The 17,015-nt window shown below is 40.0% G+C and overlaps 1 long non-coding RNA gene across 1 annotated transcript; it reads right to left on the bottom strand.

Moving 5' to 3' along the window:
* Positions 1 to 346: 346 nt before the first annotated feature.
* Positions 347 to 11,437, bottom strand: LOC119523689. Its single transcript, XR_005214653.1, has 4 exons — positions 11,323 to 11,437; positions 2,602 to 3,385; positions 1,161 to 1,228; positions 347 to 658 (listed from the first exon to the last, which is right to left on the bottom strand). It is a non-coding gene; the product is annotated as an uncharacterized LOC119523689 (long non-coding RNA).
* Between the last annotated feature and the right edge of the window lie 5,578 nt (positions 11,438 to 17,015).

Raw genomic sequence — 17,015 nt, 5'->3', positions numbered from 1 at the left:
TTCATTATGGCAACCCTAGGAAACTAATACACTAGCCCATCGTCCCAGTCCACAAAATAACACCCAGTCCCACTTCTTTGGCCAGACCTCTTCTCTAACTATTATGCTCTTTCCCCTTTCCTTGGTCATTTCCTTTCCTTCCTCTTACTTGACTTTCCTGTCTTCCATCTCCTACTTTTCAGTCCCCTTTCTGTCTTCTTTATCCATCCCTTCCCCAACCTTCCTTCTCCATGCTGGTGGGAACTTGATCCTGTACTGCCTCATGGCAGGGAAGTGGTGATGAACTGTGTGAAAGCCAAAACCTCTCATATGGAGCAAAAGCCACAGAAAATAAATAAATAGCTGCACATCATGTCATTAAGAATCTTAGCCCACATCCATCCTATCTACTCCCACATCCCCCCATCTTTCTTTCTTTTGGGTCACCCAGATTAACTCATACCCAGTAATTTCAGTCATTTTCTACGTGCGTTTCTGTTGGTATTCTAACAATTCACATCTTCCAAAGTAGAAAGGCCACGTCGTGGGTGAGATGGGGGTTGATGCACTAGAGAAACTACAGTGTGATAGGGATGGCTGGGAAGGTGTCACACCATCTTCTATATCCCTTGATTGACCCTCGGCAGCAAGAAGCTCGAGTAAGCAGAGGAGATACAGCCTGGGAGGAAAAAGAGATTTTTAATTCCTTCCTCTCGGGTCTCTTTTCTTTTTCTGCAGCCTGTGTTATTCCTGTCTCTTGCTGAGCCAGAAAAGGGCTTTGTGAATAAAGAGTGAAATGCCCTAGCAGTGCATTTGGGCCATCAATAAATGAGGGATCCCTGGGGCGGGAGGGGGCGTATGGCCACACAACCCCTGCAGCCACAGAAGGAGCTCGGCAATTGCCCTGCAAAACACCATTCATAAATCACACTGGACAGCTGATTCTCTTTTTTTGGTTCAAAAGTCCTCTTGTTGTGTCCTTAAATTTTCTTAATCAAAGAAATGCAGGCCCAGTAGTTTAAAAGGCTTATTTTAAAAAAATTCCCGGTCCCACACCATCTCTCCCACCTATTTTCTCCTCTCCTCTGAGGCAATCATTTTGAACTTTTTAAGGTATTTAGTTCCATTTTCCTAAATGTGCTTACCCTGCTATTTCTTGATTTATCAGTTTTATACATTACCTTTTTACTCCATGTTGTGGCGTATGCAGATTTAGCTCTTATTCACCACATTCTTTGCTCTCTCCATTCTGCCAATATTAAAATAAAAATCAAAACAGGCTAATATTTATTGGGTGCCAGTTTCTATTATATTATATTTTGACACAGTTGATCACCCTTTCCTTCCTGACACGCTTCCTTCACTTGGTTTCTAGGACTCTACAGTACTTCTTAATCGCTTGACTGGTTCCTTCCGTCTGCCCACCCTCTTCAGAATGGTGCACCCCAAGGTTATTCCCCCACCTTTAATCCCTCCCTTCATGAGCTCATCCATTCTTGAGGTTCCAAATGCCACCTATATGCTGATGACTCCTGGATTCAGCCCGACCCCATTCCCATAGCCAATTCTCTTCTTCACATCTCCACTTACATGTCTAGCAGTCATCTCAAACTTAACATGTCCCACACCCAATTCTAGCTGGTCACCCGTGAAAGTGGCTCCACCTGCTGTCTTCCTCATCTATGCCAACGGCAATTCTATCCTTGCAGTTGCCCAGATCAAAATTTTTGGAGGAATCCTTTTTTCCCCTCTTTGCTCATACCTGAATATCCAATCCATCAGGAAATCCCATCTGGTCTACCTTCAAAACATGTCCAAAATCTAATCATCTCTCTGTACCCCCATGGCTATCCCTCCAGCCCAACTCCATCATCTCTTTGCCTGGATTTCTGCAGTAGCGCCCTAACTAATCCTCCTGCCCCTACAGTCTATTTTCAGTGCAGCAGCCAAAGTGAGTCTTTAAAATATAAATCAGATCATGTCTTTCCTCTGTCAAGATCTTACAGAGCCACCCCAATTCCTCCAAGTCCTTACAATGGCCCAAAAGGCTCTATGTGATCTGGCCCCACATTCCTCTCTGACTTGCTCTCCTACCATCTCCTCTCTTTCACTTTGCTCCACTTACACCAGCCTCATTGCTCTTCTTCGAACAAGCTGGAAATACTCCCATCTTTGCACTGACTGCTCCTGCTCAGGGCACTCTTCTCCCAGGTAGCTGCCTGCCTCGCTCCTTCACTTCCTCCAAGTCTTTGCCCAAAGGTTACCTGCTTCTGAGCATTCTAATCAAAATTATCTCCACCCCCCTCCCCTGGCCCTCAGGATCCCTCTTTCCCTGGCACTTACACCTTCTAATATATTTTATCATTTATATATTTATTGTTTATTAACTGCCTCTCACTGGTAGAAGATAAGCTCCACAGGGCAAGGATTTATTCCAAGCACCAACAACAATGCCTGGCACATAGTAGGTGCTCAATAAATATTAGTTGAATAAATTAATAGGCTCCTTACACGAATCATCTCATTTCATCCTCAGTACCCATCCCATGAGGTAGGTAGGTACTATTATTATTGTGTTCTACATGCAGGAAAATAAAGGCACAGAAAAGTTAAATAACTCACCTAAGATCACATAGTTAGCACAGGTAACAAACAGTGTTTGCATGATGGGTAAATATTGTTCACTTCTGGAGCACTGGTACTATGAGATATTTGTACTGTGACTACATTTTCTTTCTTGTACAAAATTTCTTTTTCTTGGAGTTGGTAATTTCCCTTTTTTCCTCCATTAGCATAATTTTCTCTATACAGTTTCTTTTCCAAATGCTGCATTAGGTCTCATACACATTTAGCAGTAGGTTATTTTTTTAAATGTTCTCTCTCATATCAAACAATCTAACAATTCCCCATTTTTCCTCAAGCCTTCCTGCCTAAATTAGCTGTTTTCTAAGCCTGCTAAGCAACAGTCATCCAGATGTCCTTTCTTTGCTATCTTGAATTAGATCCACTATTTCCTTCAGCCCATGGCTTCCTCATTCTTGATTTTCTCCCTTATTTTGCTGGAGCACCTTCTTAAGAAACAGGGTCCATGTGGAAGCGGGTCAGGGGCAAATTTTCTGAGCTCTTGCTTAGCTGAAAATGTCTTTTATCACTCTCACACAGGAATGATGGCTTAGGTGGGTGTAGAATTTGTGTTGAAAATCTGTTTTCATCAGAATCAAGAGGAATACTTAATGGTTTTTTGGCACCTAGTGCTTCTGCTGAGAAAATCCAAGTCATTCCAATTCTTCTTTTCTATGTGCCCAGAGTCACACATTGGCAGGTGGTGGATGGGATGGAATAGAGATCATCTTAATTTTCTAACACACTTCCAGAGCTCTTTCTCCACACTCTGCACCAGGCAACCCTATAGGAAATAGAGAATGAGAGTAATGGGGACAGACTTAGCTGGAAACACAGAAGTTTATTCTTGTATTTCCAGGGGCACTTTGGCATTGAGGCATATGATTGAATACCTGCTGCCCATCAGCACTTCCTGGTTCACCAGGACACATTATCAGGGAATAATCCAGGTCAGAGGATGGACATCATCCCCCCAACCTTCCCCCAACCCCAACTCCTTCCCCTCACCTGCACCTCCTCCTTCCCAGGCCCCAGTCATTAGGATGTCCCTCTAGAAGAGAGAAGCAGCCTGGTGCAGAGCAGTAAGCACCGGGCTAGCAGATGGAAGGTCTCATCTAGAACAGGCCCTACAATCTCCCAGGGGTGTGACCTCCAGTGAGTGATGTAACTTCTCCAACCCCAAGTTTCATGCTGTCTCTGTACAAATGGTGGTGATGATAATAATACCTGCTCTTCCTGCTTCATGGGTTTGTTGTAAGAACCAAGTCATGTTAAGAACTTTGTAAATGAAAAGCCTCACTTTAGTAGAATTGATTATTATCCTTTCTTTACACCATCCTTCACTCTTTCTTTTTTCTCTCTGACTCATTGTCTTTTGTGATCATCATTTATTCTACAAATATTCCTTGAGCACCTGTTATGTGACGGACAGTGTGGGAGGACTGGGAGACAGGGGGAGATACAAACAGGGCTCCTGCTGCAGGGTGTTTGCAACCTTGCTTACTGAATGAGTGCATGTTTGTCTTCCTTTGTTTTAGTCCCCATTTTCTTTCCATTTCCCTATATCCTGCCTTAACCCCCAGTGACTCTATTCTTTAACATACCAAATTTTATAAATGAAGTAAATGCTTTATTTGTTATATTATTATTGAAATCCTTATTCCTTTTTTAAAATATGGGTGAATAATGTCTATTTCTTTGCCCCCCAAAAATTCTACCCTAAAATAAGTTCTTGTTTTCTCAAGTGTTCCCTTTTTTTTTCCCAGCATATCATTGATCTTCTTCCGAAATAAGGTTCTTGACAAAATTTTGGTTTCACAAAGTAGACAGGTATAAATATTGTCACATTTGTGTACTCATCAATTTATAAATATAGGCTAATCATGAAGTGGTTGCTCACCACTTTCATGTCTTCCCAAACAAAAATGCAAGACAGAAAATATAAACACTCCTTACAAAACTTCCTTAAGATCTTGTGGTGATAATTATCTCTATAGAGTTGAATGAGAGTCTCTGAATCTGACAACGGTCTTCTAACCAGAAGTTTCATAGCCCTTGTTGTATTTGTGGACATGACCCTACAATGCCATTTTTGCTATACTAAGTGTGGCCTATAACCCCAGTTTAGTCAGCTGGGAGCTTTTTCCCCAATCTGCATGACCTGCGATTTGTGGAGTCTCAGGATCTTGCCAAACTTGTGAGGGTACTCTGGCTTGCTGGGCAAAGCCCATAGGTAAATGCAGAGTAAGAGTCTTGATATTGTTCCACAGGTTGCAAAAAAGAAAACCAAAAAAAAAAAAAAAAAGCTATTCAAAACAAAAATCTAACTGAATTGCTTCTGCCTTCTAAGGTAGATGTCATGATTCATATGATGTGAAAACTAAACCTTACCTTCCCTTTCACTTAAAGAGATTGGTCATATAAAAGGCCTGTTGAGAATTTGATTAAGTTAGAGAATATTATACTTCAAAGTTTGTGCTGGTGCTTTCATTTCAAAGAGGAGATATTAAAAATAGATGGCCTCTTGTTAACCAGAGCACTTTACAGAGATTTTAGAAATGCAAAGGTACAAGGTAGGAGGGTCAAACCACTATAGGAGATGAGGGAAGAAGCTGGCATTGCTCCAGAAAAGGGAGAGGCCAAAACATGGGAGCCAGTAAGAAATTCCCCACAGCAGGTATGGTGAAAACACTCTTTAAAATGGGCTAATATCATGAACGCTCAAGGCAGCATTATTCATAATAGCCAAAAAGTGGAAACAATCCAAATGTCTATCAACTGACGAATGGCTGAACAAAATGAGGGATATCCTATCCATACAATGGAATATATTTTGGACATAAAAAGGAATAATGTACTGATACATGCTACAACATGGATGAAACTAAAAAAATCATTATGCTAAGTAAAAGAAGTCAGACACAGAAGGCCGTATATCATATGATTCCATTTATATGAAATGTCCACAATAGAAAAATCCCTAGAGACAGAAAGTAAATTAGTGGTTGTCAGGGATTGAAGAGAGGGGGAATAAGGAGTGATGGCACAAGGGATTTTTGGGGGCTGATGAAAATTTTACAGAATTAGATAATAGTGTTGGTTGTACAATTCTGTGATTATACTAAAAGTCATTGAATTGTATACTTTAAATGGGTAAATTTTATGGTATATGAGTACCATAAGGCTGTTTTTAAAAACAAGCTGATACTAAATTTTAAATGGTGGACTGTGATATGCTACTAAGCAATTCCCTTTCATTGTTTCAACCTTCTTTTAAGGTCTGCCACATGCACTGCCTCATGTGAAGGTACTTGGAAGCAAATGAAAGAAAAAAAAGGGGTGATGTTCTATGTTTGGTTGAATATGGAGAGAAAAGAACAATACACAGGTAAGATGCAGAGAGGAGACGCAAGATTAAGGAAGTAAAGTTAGATCAAGAAGGAACTAGAAGGAGCCTAAAATCTGTGAGGCTCCTAGAGACTTGCTGATTTTCTTCCTTTTAGAGGCATGGGAACTATAGTAGAAATTTACTAATTTTAACTGCTCTGCATCCAGTCCTTCATTTTTGTTCAGATATACACCTCTCCCCCACCCAGCTCATGTACTTCGTGGGAAGCCAGCTCTGTCCTGGGCTCTAGGAGTTAGGCATGTGCTTCAAGCCTAAGCTAGCCAGCAATGGTTCCAAGATGGGCATAAGATTCAGCTTGTCTACTGAAAATAAAGTCCAAGACTACTGTTCCATGACTGGGGAAAGAAACACTCAGTTTCCTGGTGATGTATTTCAGCAAGGGAAAATCCAGGAGTTGTCTTCAGCCATCTTGAGAATTATGGGAGTAAGAGTTGTTTGAAAATGGAGCCAACCCAAAGAAACAGAACCAAGAGTTGGATACTAATTATGGCATATCAGCCTTAGATCATGCTGCATCTTAAATATCTACTATTGGACAGTTCATTTATATGACTCAACTAATTCCTTTTATGGGTTGAGTTTTCTGCTACTTGAAACAACACAGATCACATCTACAGTCAGATGATATTGTCTAAAGTACACAGAACTATACAAAATATACCTTACTATTTCCTTTTTATGTTTGTTTCTGTGAAAGTTTTAAAAAATGGACATAAAAATTCCTGAAAATTCCACTTATGAAATACTTGTGAGTTTATTGAAAATTAATCAAAATCTGCAAAGATTTCAAAACTAAAGAAAAAGGTAGCTGATGAAATTAATTTTGAATTGTATTTGCCCTAAATATTTGAAGAACAGAATTCTATGCTTTAGAAACCCAGAGTTGAACTGGCTTAGCACCATTCTTGTCTGGTTTATGTACAAGGTCAGGCACCATATTGTTTTCGGATTTAGCAGATTATAAGTCAAACTGGACCAACCCTAACATTGCTCTTAACTGGTAATCAGCCTAAATTGCATTATTCCACATTATTCATGTATCAACCACTATAACCCTTCCCATCTAAGAAACAGCTCAGTTACAGAAGCCTCTGTATCTAAAATGGAAATTGTAGCAATTGCTAGATAAGTCACAATCACTGCTTGGGTATACAAAAAAACACATCTAAGACAAAATGCTTGAGAAATGTTGAAAATAAAAGAATGGGAAAAACCTATTAGGCAAATGAAAACAAGGAAAAATGTGGGCGCTATCTATATCTATATCTATATAATATCTACTGCAATATAATTGAGAATTCCTGAAAGGTTGAAAACAACCTAAATATTCATTATTCGAGAACTAGTTCTATAAAGCATGGTACATTCATGCAATAGAATACTCTGCAGATATTAAAATGAATGACGTATATATACGAACCGAATGTATGGGATCTCTTGCTCAGTGTAAAAAGCAAGATGAGTAAAGATGTATAAAATAAATAAATACACACACACACACACATATATATATATATACACATACACATGCTTATATAAGAACCCAATAGGGTGGGTGAACTCAGGGAAAAGGAAACTAAGTGGTTGAGGAATAAAGTTATAAGAAAGAATTAGTTTTTAGTCTAAGAGCTTTTATATATTCTGAGTTTTGTGCATGTGCATTTTTATTCATTCAGAAAATAAATTAGGTAATTTATTATTTTTACATTCTTCAGGTTATGATCATCCATCTTTCTCTAAGTAAATGGCTGGCAGCTTCACTCTGATGTCCCAGCATGCATACTGCGATTATTCCTTACTCTTAATGGTCATTTTTGTTATAAAAAATAAAACCACCACTTGATTTCCTATATGTTGCTCTCTAAAGGAGGAAATTTGAGTTAATAGACTTTAATGTTACAGTTAAATTTGTGGCTGATGAAAATTATTTAAGTCCTAAGAAGTGAGAAATCACTTTACTTGAAAATTGTGAATATGCCTTCATCAATGTTCAAATTATTTTTTATTTATTAATTAGCAGTATTTACTATAATAAACTATAAACCAATCCATAATTTCTATTCTCATTACCAATGGGTCCCTGGAATGTCAGTGGTATGTACTAACAAAATGGAATACTCCATACTGTTCTCTACCAACATCTCACACCATCAGAAACAGAACACTCAATTCTCTACCACCAAGGCCCAGCTCCTAATCAGGTGAGCTGAGGGGCCTGTCAACTCTCCCCAAACAAGGTCATGTTTTCTCTTTATATGTCTGCTAGAAATCAAAGCATGCCACCAACTAATGTCATTTTTACTTTATGGAATGCAGCATCTTCCAGGCAAAAGTTTCTCATTAGTTCCTAAAAAGCCCTAAAAGGTGGGGTTCTCCCAATTCTCCAAAGGAAGCTGCAGGGACAAACTGTGGGGGCATTTCAGAAACCAGCATCATGCTCCTGTCTTCACCTGGCTCCCTCACTAGCAAAGCCCAGTCCACCATCCACACACTGTTCTTGGCCCCTTTTCTTTTCTTCAGGATTTACTAATGGCTTCCTGGAAGAGACTGGTCTGCAATTTCAATCTCAAAAATGCATCACAGATGCCATGGTTTGTTTTAATCTCCTCCTCATCTATTTCTCAGGGCAAATCTTGAATGTTTTCGAGTCCAGGATCCTTTGGAGTCAGCTTAATGTAAGTACAGAAAAGGGCAGACAGGGCAGGCCCATCCCATTGTTTCAAAATTATTCAAATTTTGCTAATTTTTGGGTACCAAAACTGAGTCTTTCCTTTGAGTAGCCATCATTCAGGCTCAACGGCTATTTTATTTCCTATTTGGAGCATTAAAACTAAGTGGATGTGCCTTCATTTTGCTGTTATAAGGTACCAAATAGAAGGAAGCCAGATTTAGTAATAGCAAGCTGAATGCAAATTACTTCACACTGGATATCTTTGGGAGCTTCTCACTATTGGTGAAAAGAATGATGAAAGCAATTTTCTTTACATGGCTTAGAGGCTTTTACATTGTTATTTCTCAGTGTGGCTAAAATCATTGCTAGCTTTAGAAGTATTAGCCAGAAGAAAGGAGATGAAAACAAAATACTTTGCACCAAACAGCACACAACAAAGAGCATAAGAGCCCAGATTTTATTTTACAGTTCTTCCATGTATTTAGTTTAAAAAATATTTCTAAAAGACCAGCTTTTATGCTACTTTGGCCACATTAACCTTTGTGTCCATAAACTTAAGACAAAGAAAGGTTTTAGCCAGATACTCAAAGTGGCTGAAAGCCTTAGAAAAATATAAATAAAGACTTTTTCATTTATAGTACAAAAGAGAAACAAGAAACCGAGGCACATTCCTTTTATTCCCTCAGGATTTTTCGTTTTTGAGGCCTGCACCTATTTGATCAGGCCTACGCTGGTTAGCTCTTGAGGTTTTGTGCCCTTGCAGATACTATCTCTACCTGAAATGACCTCCCTCCCCCTCACTTGTCTAGAAACTTCCTATTCATTGTTTAAGTCACAGCTCAGATGTTACCTCCTAATTTCTAGACACACCACCCCCACCGCCCAAGCTAGGGTTGTTGCTTTGTCTTCTGTGCTCCAGCAGCACTTCCTTCGTTACTCTACCATGACATTGGCTACAAATTGTGATTTACCCATTCATGTGTCTTCCTCGCTAGACAGCAGGTCCTCTGAGGGCAGGGACTGTAGATTAATCTCTGGGGCCCTGCTACATAGTTCAGTGTGCTTAGCTCAAGGATGTTACTGATGAATAAATGAATGAATGAGTGATTGAATAGATGAATGAGGCACACATCAAAACTGGCAAGCAGGTGATTTGGGAAAAGATGAATCAGTTGTCACCAGGTCCTCTCAATTTCTCTTCTCAAGTGTGCCCCTGGTATCTCTTGGGGGAGCTGCCTTTCCAGGTTACACAGACACTCTTGAGAATCTATGAAGTAATGATCCTCCTCGCCCAACGCTATAGAGTTGGCAATAATTTTTAAGAATTAATTTAATTCACTTGATTGGTAACATCTCCCTTTAATATATGCATAAGAAAGATATAATTCTTCCATATTTTACCAAACAAACAGGAAAACTGTTAAAGCATAGCTGCATTTTCTCTTAATTAAGTCCTGGGTCCGACCATGAGGAGTGGCGGAAATAGGCTGCTGGCTAACATTTTTAATAGTAGTTCCCACAGGGACACAATACATGAAGGGATCGAGGGATAACCTAGAAGACAATTTTTTAAAAAAGAACCTTGGCATGCATACCAAAGAGGGACTGGTAGTAGAGGCCAAGTGTTTGGGTTTGCTAAAACTGACAAAATGTAATATATCAGAAATGGGTTGGCTTTTACAATGGGCATTTATTAACTTACAATGTACAGTTCTTAGGTTGTGAAAATGTCCAACTCAAAGCACCAACAGGATGATACCTGGACCCTGAAGACAGGCTGCTGGCATCCGGAATACCTCTATCTCATGGGAAGGCACATGGAGACGTCTGCTGGTCCTTCACTCCTGGGTTTTGTTGCTTTCAGCTTCTGGTTCCAATGGCTTCCTCTCTGAGTCCTGTCTTAGTTTCTCTGGGGCTGTTCTCTATGAGCTTCTCTTAATTTCATCTCTTAGCTTCTGTATGTTTTATCCTCTTATAAAGGACTCCAGCAGGAGGATCAAGACCCACTCCAAATGAGGCAGGTCACATCTCAATTGAAATAACCTAATCAAAAGTTCCCACCCACAACGGGTTTGCACCCACAGGAATAGATTAAAAGAACATGGCCTTTTCTGGGATACATAACAGCTTCAAACTACCATACCAAGCAATGGTGTTACACAAACTTGACAGCCTCTTTTTGGATGTTCTTTTAATAAATTATTCTCCTTACACTTTCACTTCAATGAAAAATAAAATTTAACAGGGAAAAATGAACTTTCTTTTATTTCCAGACCAGACATGCCAAATGATGTAATGGTGTACCACTGGCTGTCCTAATGATAACGACGAGCATCAAGCTTGGACCTTGCAGGCAGGCAGACCTGGACTGGAATTCTCATTTCATCACTTTCTAGCACCATGCCCTTAATCTCTTTGTGTGTCAGCTTTTTCAACTGTAAAATGGGAATAATAACAGTAACTGATTGTAGGGTTTTTGTGCAGATTAAATAAGATAATGTGAGTAAAGTACCTAGCGTGATGCTTGGCACATGGTAAACATTTAATGACTGTTAGCTGTTATTATTACACCAACACACTTCCAGCATTCAGTCCTGTCTTCATACATGAACAATAACAATAATTTTAGAATAGAAATCACCATGTTTTCTGTAGCCATCTCTAAATGGAGGGCTGGAATGTCCTCCTTCCTTTGAATTTTTCCAAAGTAACTGCTTTTCCAGGTAATAATCACAATTTCAACTGTTAGATTTCCATGGTGTTTTGTACAGTGCAGAGCAAATAACAGGCCTCATAAAATGTTGCTGAATTGAATATAAGAAAATAAAAAGACAACAAAGTAATATAAGGATATAGCCCATGTAGTAGACATAATCTATAGTCAACAACCTCTATATTAATTGAGTCAAGATCACCAAATGTAACTCTTAGATATATTCCTAATAGCTTTTCTCTGAATCTTTATGGAGGAGTACCCAGGAAACCTCATACAACTGGCACTTCAATTGTGTCTTATTGGCTGACTTACCTGTAAAACACTGTGATTAGCTTTATAGGGGAAAAAAAGCACTTCTTCACAGAAAAAATAATCTTGGAAGCACAGCAGAATAAACAAATATGTTCTTTAAGGATCAAGGTAAAGGGTATCCCATTTTTTCAAAACATAAGATTTTATTATAAAAATAACACTCAGAAAAGCATAAAGGAATTTAAAAACCATATGCTCTCACATATCTAAGCATATGAACACACACATATACTAAATTTTTCAATAATCTTTTTTTACTCAGCTATAGATATCTCTTTGAAACTCCAGTAATCCTAAGGGTGAACTTAAATCAAAGAATTAGAGTAAAAAGGATCATCCACATTAAAAAACTAAATAGTAACATCTTCCAGATTCGCTGATGCCAATGGGGGACAGGAAGGCTTTCGAGAGGTCCCCAGTCCTCGTTCTGTAATTCCTTAGATGGATTAATGTACCAAAGGATATTATATTGTTTATGTAGGAAATTTGAAAGTCAGAAGGAAAAGCTATATCTTTTATGCAAGTGAAGGGAAGATAGACAAAGTAAAAGTAAGCTTTGGAAATAGTATCAAGAGGTAAGATAGAGACAAAAGCCATAGATATCATGAAAGTAAAAGCTATTCATGTTGCCTTCATTAGTCTATCAAATTTGTTCTATAGCTACTTGTTAAATTGTAATTTCAAAGCTATCACCTTTTTGTATATATATTTCACAATAAGGAAATAACTGAAACTATGGTACAATAACTCATAAAACAAACAAACAACAACAAAAAAAACCTTTTCCCTGCTGTCAGCTGGCAGAGCTCTGTGCTGCTCTCCTTGGCAGCAGACACACCCACGTGCACTTGGGCGTCTCAACTCCATGCACAGGAGCACTTGACAAACACCCTGGAGCAAAGAAAGAAGAGGGAAGGCTGTCTCCCTGCTGCTTTTCTTATGTCTTCCCTGTTCTTTCTGAGTATCCTCTATTGCCAAAAAGCAAACTATAAAGTTAATTTTTAGCAGCGAAGCATGCATCTTTTTTTTATTTGCTTTCCTAGGATACCTTTATCAGCAGATTCAACACCCTAATTGTGAAGCCAGGTTTTTACAAATTTTCACATGAAGTTCTTTGTTTGTTTGTTTGTGTTCATTTTGTAATTTTTATTAAGTAGGGAAAGTATCCTTTTCTCAAAACTACGTAAGCTAATCTATTACAGATGACTAGGGTGGAAGTTTATTCCCAGCAAGAAGCCTTCTTCCCGTTTTACTGTTAATTCCACATTAAAACCTGGAAAACCCCTTTGGCTGTCAGTGTCAATTCAATAGCACTTTAAGGAATAATGATGGTGGAGCTCTGTAGTGTAGGTTGTCCACTGACATTTCCCCTCATTGCCATTCTGTGGCTGCAGAACCACTGATTCAAACATGTCCTATAAACCTGCCCCAAATCACAGAGCCTTTAGAGCCTTAAAGGCTTTCTAGGAATTGTTCTGTGCACAAATTGGGAAGAAACAATGGACTATACCTTGATGTTAGTAAGGGTTTTGCTTTTATCCCTTGGGAAATCACAGTCTAGATAGAAAGCTGCCTCTTACTAGGTGGGCTCTTGATAGGACCCAGCCCATGCTCCATCAGTTAACTTCCCATTTCTTTCCTCTCCAGCAAAATATGGCAGGCATAGCCAAATCTGGGCCCTGCCTTATTTAGGAAGCCTCATTCCTCAGGGTTTATGTGCATAGAATTAAAATAAAAGTTCAATTTCAATATTAATTCACTTCAATTTTGATTTTAAAAGTTAATGATGTCCTTACTACCAGTCAGACAATTGTTCAGGCACTGAAGATAAAAAGCTGAGAGGCTCACAATTTAAAAGGGAAGATATGCATAAATAAATAATTATGCCACAAGATGACACATGCTATAAAAAGGCAGGTACAACATTGCTACAAGAAGACAGGGAAGGGACCGTTTAATTGGGATAGAAGAAGTGAGGACAGGTCCCGGCTGCTGAGTCCTGAGGCGTGAGGAAGTCATCTTAATGGTGAAGCAATGGCTCAGGCTCACAGCAGAGACCCGGGTATCAAAACATGGCCCTGCCACTTATTAGCTTCCTGCCAGAGGCATGACCTCTTTGAGCCTCAATTTCCTTGCCTATAAAATGGATATAGTAATTTTTAAAAATAACTTATAGGGTGATTGTAAGGGTTACATTAAGAAAGCTAATATAAATAGTCCTGCCTGTAGCAGATGCCCAATACATGTAACCATTATTATCATTTAACCTAAAAGAGAAGAGTGACAGTAGAGGCAACAAGAACAATGTGTTCAAACGCAAGGGGGCATGAGCGTGCCTGTCTTCTTTAGAAGAAACCTGAGCCCCACTGTGAGTAGAGGGAAGGGTTTGCAAGGAGGGGTGCAAGAGAGGAGGCCTGAAAGGCAACTGAGGGTAGTGGGAATCTCTGGAGGTTTTTAAGCAGGAGTGAGTGAAGAAGCAGGCTTGGTCTTACCATTCTAATACAAGCTGTCCTGAATTCCACCAGCCTGAGGACTTCACAGGCTCCCTGCCCCCAGGAGGGCATAAACTGCTGCATAATTATTGCCTGCTGTGAGTTAGAATATATATACCCAAACTCTCTTATCCTTCAGGCTGCATGAAGTCTGAGGCATATATTCTAGAATGACTGCATGAGTTCCCAGCAGGATTAAACGTCAGTTACCAGCAGTGGTTACAGGCTTTACTGACCAGCTTCCTTTCCCTGATTCAGGTCCCTACCTCTATCCTACTGTTTCCTGGGATCACTTCCCAAATAAACTATCTATACCAGAATCTTTATCTCAGGGTCTGCTTTCGGAAAACCTCATACTAAGACAAGTGCTATGACTGTATCTGTTTAAAATGATGCTTCTGGAGGCAGATAAAGAATGGATTGGACTGGGTGGACCTAGAGGCAGAGAGTTAGATGCTATGGTAATTGACAATGAAGGAGGTGATGAGGGCTGGAACCATGTTCTATTACTAAGAATAGAGTGGAAGGAATGGATGGATTCCAGAGACACTAAGGCAGGTCCTCAGTGGTCTAAATTGGGCACAAAAGGTTGCTGAGGGAAAGGAAGAACAGGTTTTGCTGCAGATGAGGGACCTGTAGGACATTCAGCTGCAGACCGTCTCAGAAAGAGATTAGATTCTGAGGTTTAGATCTGGGAGTCAGTGGCTTGTAAGTGGTAGACGGAATCATGGGAATGAATGAGGCCACTTAGAGAAGGGATTAAAGGAAGAAAAATTAAGGCTAGAGTCCTGGAGACACTAATATTTAAGAGTGGGAATAGAAAGGAGCACCATTAAGAGATAAGAGGTAATAGTGAAAAAGAAAGGAGAGAATCTGCAAACACTGGAGTCTGAATCCAAGGAAGAATTTCAACAAGGAAGGTGCCTACAAGTGTCAAATGTTGCAGTAAATTCAGATAGGTTAAGGACTGGATAGAGGTGGCTGGAATCAGCAATGTGATGTGTCACTGGGGACATTGTCAGCAGTTTCAATAGAGTGATGAAGACAGAAATCAGACTACAGAAGCATGAGAAATGAAGGATTAAACTTCAATTACCAGCAGTGGTATAGGCTTGATAGATTACACACCCTTTACTGGCCAGCTTCCCTGGGGGAGGTGAAGATGTGTATTTAGAGAGTGTAGTATTACTCTTTCATAATATTTGGTGGCAAAGGAAGGGGGTACAGTAGATTGAGTTATGTACCTCAGGAAAAAAACATGTTCTTAATCTAAACCCATTCCTGTGGTGTGAACCCATTGTAAATAGGACCTTTTGAAGATGTTATTTTTAGTTAAGTTGTGGACAGCTGAGTCAGGATGGGTCTTAATCCTATTACTGGATGCCTTATAGAGAAGGCCAGAGAGAAAATCATGTAGAGGTGAAGAAGCTGGAAATCAATAGAACCTGGAAAAGAAAAGAGAAGACACAGCCATGTGCATTGCCATGTGATGGAAAAGCCAAGGGCCCGAGGATTGCCACAGTCTTCAGGGAGAAAGGATCGCCTTGCTAATGCCTCCATTTTGGACATTTCCTAATCTCAAAACCATGAGCAAATAAATTCCTGTTGCTCAAGCCAACCCATTGTACGGTATTTGTTTTAGCAGCTGGGAAACTAAGATGGGGGAGAAAGAGAATATGGATAAAAGGGAAGTAAGTCTAAGGGAAGGGAAGGGTTTTCACAAAGATGGGGTAGACCCCAATAAGACTGTGTTCTGAGAGAAATAAGCACATAGACAAAGATAAAATAAAAGGACAAAGGGAATAGTTGATGGAGGAGGACTGAGGCAGCCGGGAATGGGAACAATAGCATAGGAGGAAGGTGAGCTTTGAGGGGGACATGAGGACTTCTGAAGTAGAGGATAGGAGGTAAGGATAGGAGGAAAACAGAGATAAGTTTAGAGATCAAGAGTATTGCACCCTGCACAATTACACATGAATGGAAGGTGGGGCTGAAGTGGGTTGGTAATGGAAAGCGTCAGGCATTAGAGTTTAAACTCTGACAACAGGGCTGCAGTAGGAGCCAGATGCCTGAGGTGAAGCCCTGAGAACTCCTGAAGCCTGGGAAACTAAGCGGAACCCAGAACCAGGAGAGGGCAGTGTGAGGCCAAATCCAAGCAGCAACAGGAGCCTCGGATACCAAAAACAGAAGCAGACACTCATGTGACAATGTGACGCTCCACTGCTCCACCTGTGCCCTGCAGCCTGCTCCTGCCACCCCTGGAGGACTTACAGGTGCCATTTCTTCTTTGACAAGGGAGATCTGAGAGCATTCAAACCTAACGTTTTCTATGTTCTCTGTCAAATAAGACGCTAGGTCCTTTGAGCAGAAGAAGGGCCCACGGTTCAGGTAAGGACTAGAAGAAGAGCTGTAAAGGTTTGAAGCAGCCATTTAATTAGTGTTTATAGAGGGGAGTCAGTGATGGGGTATGTTAGGCAGACTCTCTCAGTGCCAGGGTTAGTGAACAGCCTGACCCCCACTTGGCACTTTAAAGTCTGTTACATGAAAGCATACACATTTATTTTTTCACATCTTGACTCTTGGCTCCACCCCACTTTTACAATACTCAAGCAGATAAAGCCTATAAACTCCCTTTGCTTTTTTATCCTCAGCATAACACTGTCTAGGTTTCATGGATACAGGTTACCACATCATGTCTACGAAATAACTCCCTGATTACTTTCCTCCAAGTTCCATTTTCAATGATTCCTGATCATGCCTAGTTTCTACCTCTTGGGTCCATAGTTGCCACTTCTGTTTCTGTAGTTAGCTCTG

This window comes from Choloepus didactylus, chromosome 2, assembly GCF_015220235.1.
Source record: "Choloepus didactylus isolate mChoDid1 chromosome 2, mChoDid1.pri, whole genome shotgun sequence".
Lineage (NCBI taxonomy): Eukaryota > Metazoa > Chordata > Mammalia > Pilosa > Megalonychidae > Choloepus > Choloepus didactylus.
This window is presented reverse-complemented; position numbering and strand designations above follow the sequence as displayed.